Below are 14785 nucleotides of genomic sequence, written 5' to 3'. Positions count from 1 at the left end.
GCTTGACTCTGCAATTTGTTGTGTACTGTGCCAACAGACGGTTATTATTTACTAATTTATCAAAAGTAGCCTTCACAGTGTGATGTACAAGATTATATACATCAGAGCACAGAAATACTTGGAACGTCTCATCTAAAGTAACGAGATGGAAGGAATTTTTAACATTTGACCTGAAGCATTTTGAGAGTATAATCTGACTTCACACACTTGCAGTTAAATGAGAGAAAATGCTATACCAGGAGATTGCAGAGGGCATACATGGTACAACAAGGGAATTATCTGACCTGGAAAATACGGCTTTGCACAGGGACATAAACATTAATCATCTTACACAGATTCGATGGAGCCAAGGAATGAGGAACCTTAAATACAAATAATAAAGGTGGGTTTTTTTTTGCAGGATAATGGGTAGCCACAATAGGTGTTTGAATAAGGGCCTGATGTAGGAGTTATACAGCAAAGAAATAAATGAAATGTGCTGTTGTGTTCTGAATGGATTGTAAATATGTAATGGATGAGGCAGATAGACCATACAGAACCACAAGACTATTACAAGAGTGTAAATGTGAGATTATAGGACTGTGAATCTATATCTGAACTATTTACCTATGATTTTTTAACTGTTACATTATTAATAAAGACTTTATAATGGCTGTTGTACTGTTTTTCTGGAGTCACTGGTTGAGTCTTAAAGGTGAAATGAAAGGTTTAAAACAACAAATAATATAATCTAGCACTTTTCCTCTGTGCATCTCAATGTGATTTACAAAGCTGTGTATTAGCATCACAGAGGGGGATACTGAGGGACACACAGGTTATGTGACTTGTCTGAGGCCATGCAACAACTCTGTGCCTGGGAGTCTAAGAGAGGCCAGGGGAAACCAGCAATTGGGAGGGTGGGGAAATCTTCAGTATTACTGAAGAGGGGCTTTTGGGAGGTTGTTGGTGTGGGTGAGCATTTGGTATCTTCATCGTTGGTTCTTTAAGGGGTGCGGGGGTGTGTGGGGGGGATTCTCCTAAGCCCATGCAGTAAATGTGCATGCTGACACTGGAAGTGCTTTTATGCAGGAAAAACAAACCGTGGCCCTTTCAGAGTCTCTTCAGACAAGCAGGGCCAAATATGTGGCTATAAACAGCTATCATTTTAGGAAGATGGAAGCAACACAGCTGGTTTCGTGTAGGTGTGGAGGCCGCTGTCTGATCTATAAAGACTGCCAAATTCTGCAGCTTCACAATGTGGGTCTGACAGTATCATATGAGCCTAAGTGCACAATCCTATTACAAAGCCACGTTTTTAAAGAGCATTTTATAGGAGCAGCAGACCATGGACATGAACAGTGCTGTGACTGTCAGCAACTGCTCTGTGGGGCCCTTATTGTAAAGGCATTGAAACGCTTCTGCCGAAGAACAGAGATACGGTGCAGTTTGAAAAGCGAAAGAATAAGCTAGCACTGGGAGTAACATTTGAGTAGCTCAACTGTAAACACCTGTAGCGAGAACCATCTCACCAACGTACAGGAGACATGTGGTACCTGCTGAGGTCAAAAGGGAGGAACTGGGTCCACGTAACCCACTAAACCCATCATGCTGGATTTGAGGCTTCCCCTGGAAGACCATGCACCTCTCTTGGTTTTGTCTAATCCCATACCTGTTGAAGTCAATGGCAGACTCCAATGGACTTTCGATCGGGAATCAGGTGCACAATTAGGTGAAGGAGGATGGACTGACACCTGGGACCAAGAATACTTTTCTCATGCCCCTGCCCACCTTTTCTTGGGTCTGCGTCTGCCTCAGCTGTGCGTAAATGCAGCGCTCCCGGACTGCGCTTGCCTGCCCCCTATGTTCAGGTGAGCACTCATTCTGGATAGCTAATACTGTTCTTTGCCTTCTCTAACCCATCCAACAACGGTAAGGACATTTTTATACAGTACAACTTATTTCAATGTACTATTTGGGCTAAATCCCGCTTGCCTTATTGATTCAAAATTTGCTGCTGAACTTAAGCAAGATTTGGACATAGATGAAAAATTAGACAGAGAAAATAAATGAGTGGATGAAAGAAAAATATATTTTTAAGATGGGGATGCTAATCTTTTGTTACAAGGTTTTCTTGAGGTATAAACTATAGAAATAAAAGATAAATCTGCACCATGATATCAGCCACTGTAGTAATATTTTAAATTATTCAAGGTCAGATTAGGCATTATCTTTTAAAGAGAAAATGTAAATAACAAGAAATATACTAGCTTTATCAACACTTCTGTATGCAAAGAAGTGGTTTTCTTTCAAGGTCACTGGCACATACATTTAAAACAATATGATAAAACGTGATAAAGAAAATGTGAAATGACTTGTGTTCCTACAGTAGAAGTGCAACATTTGTTTACTTTTGACAGTTAGTTTTTTAAAAAGAAAAAGTGATACGTGATATATAGCATGGTAGCATGAGGCAGAACAATGCTGCAGTTTATGCTGTCAGAAACAAACAAGGATGCTGGGAAGATCTCTGGAATTTAAAATGATTTTTAAAAAAAATCATGAATATGGAACCACCTACTACAGTCGGTCAATAACACTGCACTCTGCTTTCCTTGTATAGAGAAAATAAAAGCAGAGTTTTAAGTACTTTCCTGACAAGGGAACTATAAATAAAATAACACTTTATTGTAAATATCATTCTTTGATTTAGTGAATTGCAAAAACAGTAGCAGCAAAACATAGGTCCCTTGACCATCACTGTATTTTAAACTGATGAACAAGATAAATACAATTTTGACATTTAATTTGGTCCTCTCTGCCCATTGCTGCAGAATCATGTAAGTTGAATTTTTAAACAAATCCCATGTTATCTCTTTAAAAGAATTAGATTATGCTGATGCAACATGCTAGTGCAAAATGTAGGCCTTGTAGGCAAAGTAATAAAGTATACGGCAAATTGAGTTTCAAATCAACAGAGTGAGTACAACAGCGGTTCAACAACATTCTGTCCCAGGTTCATCTATCTTTATGCACATGGACTCTACAGCTCTAGAGGACGAGGAGAAGATGACCCTAGGAACTAATTGATCTCCATGGTTCCCAGCAGGCCCAAGCAAACATCCAATTGGAAATCTGCCTGGAAGTTATATCTGGAGAAATAAGCAGAAAATGCTGTTCCATGGTTGCAAACTCTCCATCCCCTAAGAAAGCCTTTAGGTGCAGCCTCCATCAGGTACTAGGTGGAAATCCAACAGCTCATGGATCTGTGCTGTCAAGAAGTTAGTGAGTTGGTGGAAGACTCTTCTACCCAGAGGCCCTTATCCTTTGTAAATGTCTCAAGAGGTGTATGGATTTGGGGACACCTGTGAACTTGGGGGATGGAACTTCCTGCCAATTCTGGACAGTGGAAATCTCTGTTCCTCTCCCAGTGAGATGATTACAAAGTAGCTTAATGCGGAAACTGGGTATCCTAATTCCTTCCCAGGTTTTCCTTTTCAGGAGTTGCCTGTGACCCTTAAGGATTAGTCTTGACTAAGATTTGGAAGATATTAGCTAACTCATGTTAGTTAATGTGTAAACCACTAACATAGAAAAGTCGAAGTGCTTTTAACATGTGTTAAGTCAATTGAGTTGAACTTAGGTAGGCTTTAACCTGACCAGCCTGATACAGATCAAAGACACTCTGACTTGTCTACACTAGACTGTTAATATGTGTTAGCTAACCCCTTCCCAATCCTAGTTTAGACAAGGTCTACAGTAGCATAACACCTGCAATAACGGGTTGAACTCTAACTCTGTAGGATCAATAACAAACCTTTCTTTAATTTAAAAATGCAAACATTGACCTTAGAAAAGGCAGCTTTTATTTTTGTACATTTGACATTATGTAGAAAAATAAAACCAGTGACCCATCCTTATGCCATGCTACTAATTGTTCTGCATCATTGGCCAAAGTCAGCCCAGAAGTAAAGCAAGTGCAACTCCACTGGCTTCATCAGGCCTGGATCTGAAGCTACAGACCAATAAGGCTAATTAAAAGCCAGGACAGTCGACGTTAAAAATCTAAGCCAGGTCAGATTTAACTTGCTGCTCTATACTATTGCGTCACTTATGACAGAGTGGATCACCCTCTCTTTGGAGATTCCTGCAATACCTGAATCTACCCTCAAATTCCGTACTTAATTCTGAATATCGTTGCTGGGAGGTTTTTTTTGGTTTTTGTTTTGTTTTGAGGTAGCTCTCCCAGGGACCCAATGTTATGGGAGGGGACTCTTTTATGAAGGGACTCTTTTATGATTTTAAAAAAACCAACCAAACCCCGGAGTGTACATTCCCAGAAGTGACTGACTGTGATCTTGGTCCTTCTCTTCAATACCTTCCTGTAGAAGTGGCTCTACTACACATTCCAATCCACTGACCAGGTTGCACTGTGTCACCAGAAAAAAGTTACAAACCTCCCCCTAAGGCACAGTGAGGCTGTGACAGCCCAGGCTTCACCGAGGGCTAGCCACCCAAGTAATAACACAGGATTCTGGGTGGGCTTGTGAACCCTGCACTGAAGCCCATCTTGCCACAGTTTCACTGCTCCAGTCCTCAGGGCAGCTAGATTAAAGATAGCTCGGATGTGTTTACATGAGCTGCACCCACACCCTGTGACTGCAGTGTAGACATATCCCCAGCAACTGGTATTTCTAAGATGCCTACAACCAAAGTACAAAGACACCCAATAATAGCAATTATAATGAAGCTTGTCTGGTGTGATATTTTTTTTCTTAGCTTGTACATAGAAATTATTTGATCACAAGTTAGGGGAAAGAGCAGATTTGTAATCACTTACCCGGTGATTGTTTGGGAACAAGCATTATTACAAATTGTGCTGACCTAGCTGATTTTGTGGCTTATGAAAGGATATCCCCCAAATTACACTAAGACACTCTAAATCCTACTTTAATAAAACAGAAGCCTTGAAGAGCAAAGCAGTATTCAAAGAAGGTAAATCTTTAAAGGGCTGAGCAATGCCTTTACTCAGCAGGTATTTAACAATGTTAAAGTAACAGCTTCTTATGGCACCACATTTTCTGTGCCATGCACAGTAGTTATGTCTGTGAATAACAAACCCGGCAGGCCAATTACTAGCACATTGTCCAGATTTTAGTTTGGCTGGAAAGGACTCAAGAGCTCCATTACGGAATGCACTTTCAGACAATCACTGTGTTATTCCACAGCCCGCTGGCTAACGAGGACGAAAGCTATTAAAGGAAAAGATAGAAAAGTATATCTAGGACAAAAAGAAAAGGAGGACTTGTGGCACCTTAAAGACTAACAAATTTATTTGAGCATAAGCTTTCGTGAGCTATTTTTATGTCTCATTTTGAGTACTGTACTAAGCAAGTAGTTTTTAAGTGCGGTGAAACATGAGGTACACAAGACAAATCAGACTCCCGAAAGGAGTACAGTAGTCTGGAAAGGTTGAAAGCCACTGACCTAGGATAATGAAATACCAAACCATGTTGTGGTCTTATGGGCTAAAATGCCAAAATTATTCATGTGCAATAAGTCTTTGAATTAGAAAATGTAGAACAGTAAAAGTGTGCCGTGATTTCTCTTCAGTCACGGAATCTTCGATCAAGAAACAAAGTTGAAACTCTTTATTGCCATTAGAGGGTGGGGGGAAGAAACTGTCGATATAGTGGACCCAGTGTTGCATTATAGAACTCAGTGGGCATCTTAACACTGATTTCAGTGTGATCAGGATTGGCCCCAGTAGGGTTACCCTGATGAACATATTTACTCGTTATTGTGAGAAACTCAGATGATCCTTTCAGTGGTATTTCTGAAATCATTCAATAGACTGCCTAGCACAGAAGGGTGGGACAAAAAACCAGTTCATCTGCTTATTGAGATCAACTCAACTAGATTCTTGCTGCATTTTGGAAGTTACTCCTTTCATTTCTGTGCCTCACTTTCTAAAGCACACTCATTGCAGACAGCTGTAGGGCTCCTGCAATCCTCCCTATTGCGAATTTAAGGCAGGAGGGCTGTGCTTATTAGCTGTACCGATCAAGCAGGAGCTCTAGAAGGCATTGTAATCAGGGGCGTGTGCTCTCTGCTTCACCCCTTCATGGGCTGTAGGATGCACTCAGCCAGAAAATACTGACCAATGTGGAGGCGATGGGACCACATCCCTGTTAAGCAGCTAGTACCATTCACTAATGCAACTGTGCTCCACGACCTCTTTACAAAGGGAGAGGGGAGTTTCCTTGCCCTCTTTCTTCCCATTTCCATACGCACAAAAGCCAGGCACATACTGATTCTTAGTGTTGACTATAAAAATATTACCTCTTCTTTCTTTTCCTCAGCGGAAGGTGTGCAAGCCTCCCATAATGCCTCTGCACAGCTTCTGCCTCCCATAATGCAACACTAGCTACAGTTCAGCTCTACTGTGGTTTACAGCCACAGCCTGAGTAGGGGGCACCATAACATGAGATCTGGGAGCCCCAACCCCTCAGTTACCCACATTGCCCTGCAGGTCTCCCAAACATCACTCCTGCTTGGGGTGAGTTGTGCCTCACGAGTTTTAGCAGAGAATAGTCCCTGCACTCAGGAGAACAAAGGTATTGCATTTGTGGCCTGCCCCATGAGGTGGCTTGATCTTGAGTCCACCTCCCTTGCACAGGGACTGCTCACAATCTGGCTTACACTACTGTTGCAGTTCCCAGTCTCCTGGATAGTTGCACAGTCTCAGTAGAGTCTTTCAGGCTTGGACATCTTACTTGTTATACAGTTTGAGGAAGAATCTTCATTTGATAAAGTAAATGCACTATCTAATGTGAGGATCATTGGAAACATTTTCCTGTATTGCAGCAGGTTACGATGCAGATTGGAGGAATTTACATGACAAGGATCTGTCTTATTGTTGTAAAAAGGTGCTGCAGGAAACATAATGCAGGAGAACATTTCACTCTCCCTGCTGTCGCTTGCTGAGTTTGAGCAACCTATAAGAAGTTATTCTGTGTGAATTCTAAAAGACCAGCTGCTATAATGTGTGCAGCCACTATGTGCTATTTCTAAAAATAGGGCACTATGGAGAACAAAAAAGTGGAAAAATAGAGAGTTACTGATGGAAATCCAGCCCTAAGTGTTCCCTTTTTCTATATTAAGTTTGTCTGAACAGATAATTTCCACAAGAAACACAGAAACGCTGCCACTTTCTAAGGTTACTGTTAGACTGTATGGTCCAGGGGATCAGCCATTAGCCTCCCATTTAGGAATCTGGGTTCTAGTCCTGACTATGCCTTGACATGTTGTAGGACTTTAGACAAATCACTTATCTCTCTGTGCCTACGTTTCCCATCCTGCCCTTTATCTGCCTTGCTTATTTTGATTGTAAGTTCTTCAGGAGAGGAAAAAATCTCATAGCATGTGTATATACAGGGCTTGGATTTTATATCTATGCACACTGGAATACCAATCATAATACAATTCAGATATAAGTACCTGTTTTGCCATTAGTGTAGCTATCCTACAACAATTCCCACAAGATACAAGTGTGGATCGAGAAGTAGCAACATCCTGATAAGTAAATTTACAAAAGTTAAGGACATATTAAAACAGAATAGAAAATATTGTAGGAATCCATGTGATAAACATTCATATATGTATCTGTAGTAATTATATCTTGTTTCTTATCTGCTAATGTAATTTATAATTAAAAACAAACAAAAGAACATATATAATGGAAATCTTGAATATATGTGAAATTTGAAACCTCCCACAACAACTCCCTTCCTTCAACCAGTGTAGTGTGCCTGGCTTGGGCTTTCTTATACCACAGCAAACCCTGGTTGCCACAATGGCCCCTTGGGAGCTTGCAGAAGTTAGAGCAGTCTTAAGGCTGCTCTAACTTGTATCAGGGGCCTTGTTGGTGCATAGTGGCCTTGAAGGAACAGAAAACTTAAAACCATCTTTGCACCCTACCCTTCCTGAGCTGTGCAGTGCTCTCTTTGGCTGCAGTCCCAGGATGGGGACCAATACATCTTCATTTATCCTCTTTGGAAACTGCTTCTTAGAATGTAAACAAATGTATAGTTTTAAAGATTGGCTCCCCTGCGCCATCCCAACAATAGATACATAAAAAAGAGTTAATTGATAAATGGTGCCCTGAAGTTCTGGAACAAAAATGCAAAATAAAATGAAATAAAAATAAAATAAAAGCATAAATCTACATTTTAGAGTAAGCCTGGAATATAGCTTGAACAAAAATTACTATCTTTCTAGCCCCCATTAAAGTCAAGGATAAAGCCATCATTATGTCCAGTAAGAGCAGGATCGGGCCCTAAACTGCAACATAATACTTGGCACAGTATGTACTGTATAGGCATAAAAATCATCATTTCTCTACCATCGACCATTTGAATGTTGGGGGCTACATTTAATTTTCATATTACTTGTAATAAAATCAAAAGTACCTTAACCAACATTTTCATTGTGTAGCTACTAAGGAATGTCAGGTTAAAATGGAAGCTTTAAACATTGTTTTGTAGCCTGAAAATACAAATTTGAACATTTTTTAAAAAGGGCAGTAGATTTTGGAAGCAGGAAATCATAGCAAATATCTGTCCCTCTACCAGTTAGCTGCTGGAGGCATTGCTCTTCCTAACTTCTCCTGTCATTATGAAAGCCTGTTGATGCTTTGATACGTGAATTTGACAAAATATTTGAGAGTCAAAAGTTGAATATAATTTGAACTAAAGAATATGATCACTGAAATACTTAATCTTCATCTGCCCTATTGTAGAAGAGGTTTTAATAATATCAGTGATCATATTCTTTAGTTCAAGTTATACTCAGCTTTTGATTCTGAAATTCTTTATGAAAAAGATTCCAACTCTTCATGGTGAACAGAACATTCTCACAGCAAAAATGTTCAATGGCTAATAGAATATCTTCTGTCAGATGGTAAAGCAACCACATTATGCTCTAGCTTCTTGTTGAGGGGAATATGTAACCCATAGTTACATATTGCTAGTGAGGGGTTTTCCCTCAGCTCATTATTACGCAGAATGTCAAGGAAAACATTAGTACAACCCTGTAGAGCATAAAAGGAACTGCACTACCATGAGCAGAAGCTTCTTTTCAATAGTATACTTGAAATACAGCTGAGTGGATGAAAGAAAGGCCACTTACTAGTGGTTCTTTGGGAGGACCACACCACTCCTCGTATCCCTCACCTCTATACTGCAGCACTTCAGGGACCCTCTAGAAAAGCAGAGCCCCGCATCGCAACCAACATTCAGGGTTGATCCTGTAAGCCATGTGGCTCGCCACCAACCCCCTTTCCTTCTGTTAAACCCCATTGTACAGAACAGAACTCTGAGGAAAAGGGGGAGGTGGACAAGTAGCATGAACACGCAGGGGTAACACTGCAAGAACTACTGTGACTGGTAAGAAACCTCTCTCTTTTTTCTTCAAGGTGGCTTCTGCATATCCTCCTTTGCGGAAGTCTAGGTCGCAGCAGCACCCAACAACTGGGGCAGGCTGATTAAACAGTTTACAGGACTGCTCTCTCAAAGTGAATATCAGATATAGATGTCAATAGATTCCATGACTGGATGTAGCAATGAGAGAGGTGACTACTTTATTTCAGCTCTTTTAGAGGAGGCAGAAGAGTGAATTAAAGGATTGGGCTTCTCAGCTTTGGTGGTCCCCTGACCACCAAAAGTTGAGAGAGCTCGCTGCCAATATAGAAATATCAGCCATGGGGTTAATAGAACGAAGACAAGGAAGAGAAGTCTGCATCAAAGTGTCCCAGGGAGCCTGAGAGGTCCTTTCTAGTAGAGCCCAAGAGGAAACATGAACCCACCGAAGGCTCAGCTCCCTTGTCTCAAGAACTGTCCCAGTGAGCCTCCAAGCCCTTCCTGGGTGAGGCCAAATCCAAACCCGACAGCTTCCAGAGCACAGTCTCTAAATCAGGAGTTCCTGGTACCTCTCCCAATTTGAAGGAGGATCTCTCCTGGATTCTCCCAGAGAGAAACCAGTACCATGCATAAGATGATGTACCCGTACTGATGAACCTGCACCTTCCTCAAACAATAGAAAGTGAGACTGAGTCTTAGTTTAAGTATCCCTGGTTCCTTCAGAACCAAGGAAGCAGGAAAGGAGATCTTCAGTCCAAGAGATGTTTCTTCTTCCTCTGCAACTGCATCACTTATCCCAATAGGAGGAGACACTCTGTGCTCTGATTCCTCTTAAACTTATGCCGTAGGGTAGAAAAGAGCAGAACTTAGGTTTTCACAAATGTTGGGCCCAAATGAGACATCAGATCCCAGGAAAAATTGACACTGACAGCACTCCACTTTGAGAGAGACTTTCCAGAATTGAGACCCATTCCAGCATGGAGGAACTTACAAGAGCTCGTTTCTTCCTAGAAACAGATGCTGCTAGAGTCCCTGATATCAGAGATGATCCCTGGTGGCTCCAGAATCAAATCATGGAGCCAGTCCTCTCATTGCCAGAGCAGCCTTGGAACTGGATTCAGAATGTTCCTCTTATTGCAGGTTTCAGAGTAGCAGCCGTGTTAGTCTGTATTCACAAAAAGAATAGGAGTACTTGTGGCACCTTAGAGACTAACCAATTTATTTGAGCATAAGCTTTCGTGAGCTACAGCTCACTTCATCGGATGCGTAAAAGTGGACTTATTGCAGAAAGTCCCAGCACTGAAACCTTTTTTTCTCATTTCAGGGAAATTCAAAACCAACAAAGGCTAACTCTGTCCCTGCATGAAAACAGGGTCTCGACCCATGGGGAGATCTGAGGTTTTGGCCCAAAGGCTTCTAGCACAAAGAAGACCTGGAACTGAGTGTGCTTGTCTTTCTGGGACCAAGGCATAAAGAATCAACACACTGATCAGCAATGTGGAGAATAGCCTTTTCCAAGGCACATCAGGCCGTTGGTGTGTGCATCAGAAGTCTGGGAAGACAGAGGGCGCATGAAAACACTGTGCTTAAACCCAGCCTTTTCCCCAGGGTATTTAGGATCTGGATCAGATTTGATGTCTCAGAATGGAGCTGGAGATGGATGTGGAATCTGCACTGTGCAAAGTTGCCTTAAATTGCCTAAAAACGTATTTAAAAAACTCTAAACTGTGACAACTCTAACAAGCCACAAACAATTCAGTGTAAAGCCAAGAAAAGGCTCTGTGGACTCAGAGAAAAGGTCTTTAACACCAGGAGCTAGCCATGGAAAGAAAGGACTTAGGCAGCCGGGGGCTCCATAGCTTTATATAACCTCGCAGCTGAATATTCATTGCTGTGAAGGGTATGGCTTTTCTGTCAGGTTCCTGAAGCTCAGTTGTGCCAGGGGGTGAATCCCAGAAGATGAAATGTGCAAAGGTCATCTTGAAGAAAAAAGAAAGTATCTATCTGTGTTAATAAATGGATCCCCATGACAACGCATGAATGGAAAATTATCAATTGACGCCATCACAGAGGAGAATGGAATGGAAACAACTTTTCAGCATCTAACACGATTTCCTTTCTATTAAGGTAAAAAGCAGGAAAGCTCATATAATTATTGTTTAGAAAGAATAGTTTGGGGCTTTAAAATACACTTTGGCTTAAATAATGCAAAAGGGTTACCAGAAAGTTTTAAGGAACACGTCTGTATTTACGACCAAGAGATGGAAATCTGCTGATGTGTCTGTGTTTTACGACTATTTAGTACTTTAGTCATAAATTGGAAGTCACACATTATTTTTTAGACATTGATTTCTGTTGCTTTTCTTAACTTAAAGCCAGGTTTATATTAAAACTTCAGATTTACTGTTAGTATGCTCTAAATCTTAGAAAATGCCAATATTTTCTTCACTTTCTTCTTCATTTGCTTCAGCATGCTTATTTCTTTCCTTTTATCTGCAAGCCTCTCACAACTGTTGGAAAATAAGCAAATAGCCCAGTATGAGGACAAATCACTCTAATAATGAGTCGTGACGATTGCTGGTGGCTCAAAACTCCGACAGGGAATGGGCTGTATTTTCAGAAAAGGTTGGATATTCTTTTTATTTTGCTTTCAGGGAATTGGGAGGAACAAGACGGCCAAGTGAATTGCACGTCACTTATCACAGTTTATGCAAGGGTGTTCCAAATGTCTGGACCAGGCTCTGCCATGATTGACAGAGCCAGTTTAAGATCTTTAATACTCTACTTCCTCCCACTTTCAGCCAACTAACCTATATCTTATCTTCGTGGGTAAAAAAGTACAGCAATTTAACCTGTTTAGAATAGGCTTGTCCTATTAATAGACTACAGAAATAACTTTGAGGCTTTAAAGAGTTCTCAGAGTTCTGACTCTGATGCTAGACTAGTTTAAAGAATATTTAAACTCTGCGGGGCACAGACATATATTAAAGACTAGGTCCAACATAACAGAAAGAGTTGGAAAGAACTCTCTTTACAGTTACTGTTCAGCTACTGATAAGTCTGACTTTCTTGCCTTTTTTTAATTTATGTCTTTGATGCCTTTTTTCTGGTGTCTTTCTCTGTTTTGCTACCTGTCTTGCTGTCCATTCACAATGTAACTGAACAGAACTAAATACGAGGGGGAAAGGATCGAAACAGAAATACAGTGATGACCTAAAAGAAAAAGGTCAAATGTCTTGAAGTTAATCCTTAGTAATAAAGAATGTAATTTCATTTGATAGGAATAATATAATTTATTTTCAAATGAAATTCATTGCACTTATGTATTTGACTCAGCTGAAGGGACTGCTACAATACAAATACTTTACAACTAGTAAATCAAAGATACATTTCCAGTGTTCATAACATTCCATAGATCATGGAATGAATGTACATCAGTATATATTAAGCCATTTGATGATCTGTTAATATTCTGATGTGATTACTTTTCATAATTTATATAAAATCACATTTTCCCCTTGAAATAGATTAGTGATTTTGATGTCCATTTAAGACAGGTAGTTTATTGCACCATAGATTAATATGCTAAACATGGTAAATTATTTGGAAAACTGCAAACATTGTTGCTTGGTTTGCCCAACTCCAATCTGAATACATTCTAATACCAACAAGTAAACTCTCTTACTCTACTACTCAGACTGACTTATGACTTATATGACATAAACTCATGCACTCTGTCAAAAAAAGTTAAAAAAAAAAGACAGAGAAAGTTTATTAACCAAAGCCAAACATGTGCCACAAACAGATAATGATTGGAAGAGAAGTATAGATCATGAATCTAAACTGCTTGTTACATTAATCTAGCAGACCCACTCTGCTAATTAGAATGCATACTTGAAGCATCTTACTTGACAGAGTTGGTGAAAGATTATTTCCTTGCCAGGGCATATTCAATATTCAATTATTTTCCGTTTAATAATTTATCCAGTATAATAGAGAAAACACTGTAAATAACCATCTGTCTCAAGGAACAGCTTTTATATTCACAATAGTTAGGCCATGCAAAGAGTCTCAAAGTGGGCTCTCAAATTCATGGCATGTTGCAAGGAAGGACATTCTGGTTTAACCTTTAGAAATCTGGAATTTTGCAGATTGCCAGCTAAACTGAGGTTATAGACATATTCTCCATATCCACAGTGAATTTTCAAGATTACAGATGTAAGTAATAAATTCAGGTGTTGTGGAAAAATACAGGCAAACATCAGCCTTTCATTATATAGAATTATCCTCATTAAAAAGTCCACATTCCCCAATAGCTACGACACCACAGTCTCTGACATTCTATGTGCTGTTCAGGTTCTTACATCAGTCATCACCGTAGTAACTGAGCACCTTCCAGTAGTAGATTACACAATGTGACTGATGATTCAAAGTTTTTCTAAAAGATGTTCTCTAACTCCACCATGATTATTCGATTTGAAGAAGGAATTAAGCAAAGACTTGTTCTGCCGCTTGTGCAGGGAAAGCCGCTGCCGGGCCGGGCCGGTTTGTTTACCTGCTGTGTCCGCAGGTTCGGCCAATCGCAGCTCCCACTGGCCATGGTTCGCTGCTCCAGGCCAATGGGAGCTGCTGGAAGTGGCGGCCAGCATGTCCCTTGCCCCGCGCCGCTTCCAGCAGCTCCATTGGCCTGGAGCAGCGAACCACGGCCACTGGGAGCCGTGATCGGCTGAACCTGCGGACGTGGCAGGTAAACAAACTGGCCCAGCCCGGCCGCGGCTTTCCCTGCACAAGCGGCGGAACAAGTTTGGGAACCACTGGTCTAAGGACTTTGACATAAGAATCAAACTCATGCTAGCCGTGAGTCATCACAATGGCCAATGCTAAGAGAGAAGACAAGCATTTAAAAAAGCTGAGCCAAATTTAGCATCTTAAGTATTTGCCAATCACTTGCTTCAATGGATTTGCCCCTGCTTACCTCAGGCTCAACTTGGTCTTTCGAACTTTTTTGTTTTGTTTGGTAATGGAGCTCTAGCTCCGGTCAGGCACTGGATCTTTGTCCAGCTGTAGGTAAAAAGAAACAGCTGGTGAAAGAGAAAAGTAAAGAGGGAAAAGAAAGAAAGAAAACATTTCACTGCCTCAGAGCACCGCAGAAAGATGCTCCATATATTACCAGCTAAATTCCCTCTGAATTGAGGTTGCAATGATTTTTTAAAAAACAACCAACCCTCTCTGCATCTATTAGAATGTAGCACTAGGACTGTTGCTTTTTTCCAAAAGACGCCAGAATGGAATGACCCTGAAGGATTTAAACCTCAGGCGCAAAGGAGTGGTGTCCTGCAAGCCAATGAAATCTGCTTAGCACGGCTGGTACTGAACTCAGCCTGCAGATT

The 14785-nt window shown here is 40.7% G+C and overlaps 1 protein-coding gene across 3 annotated transcripts in view; it reads right to left on the bottom strand.

Moving 5' to 3' along the window:
• SPAG16 (sperm associated antigen 16) overlaps positions 1–14785 on the bottom strand; it is a 722869-nt gene that overhangs the window by 85161 nt on the left and 622923 nt on the right. The gene's annotated exons all lie outside the window — the stretch shown is intronic.

The sequence above is a fragment of the Lepidochelys kempii genome, chromosome 11 (genome assembly GCF_965140285.1).
Source record: "Lepidochelys kempii isolate rLepKem1 chromosome 11, rLepKem1.hap1, whole genome shotgun sequence".
In the NCBI taxonomy this organism is placed as follows: Eukaryota; Metazoa; Chordata; order Testudines; family Cheloniidae; genus Lepidochelys; species Lepidochelys kempii.
Note: the sequence above shows the minus strand (reverse complement) of the source record. Positions and strands in the feature narration are given on the sequence as shown.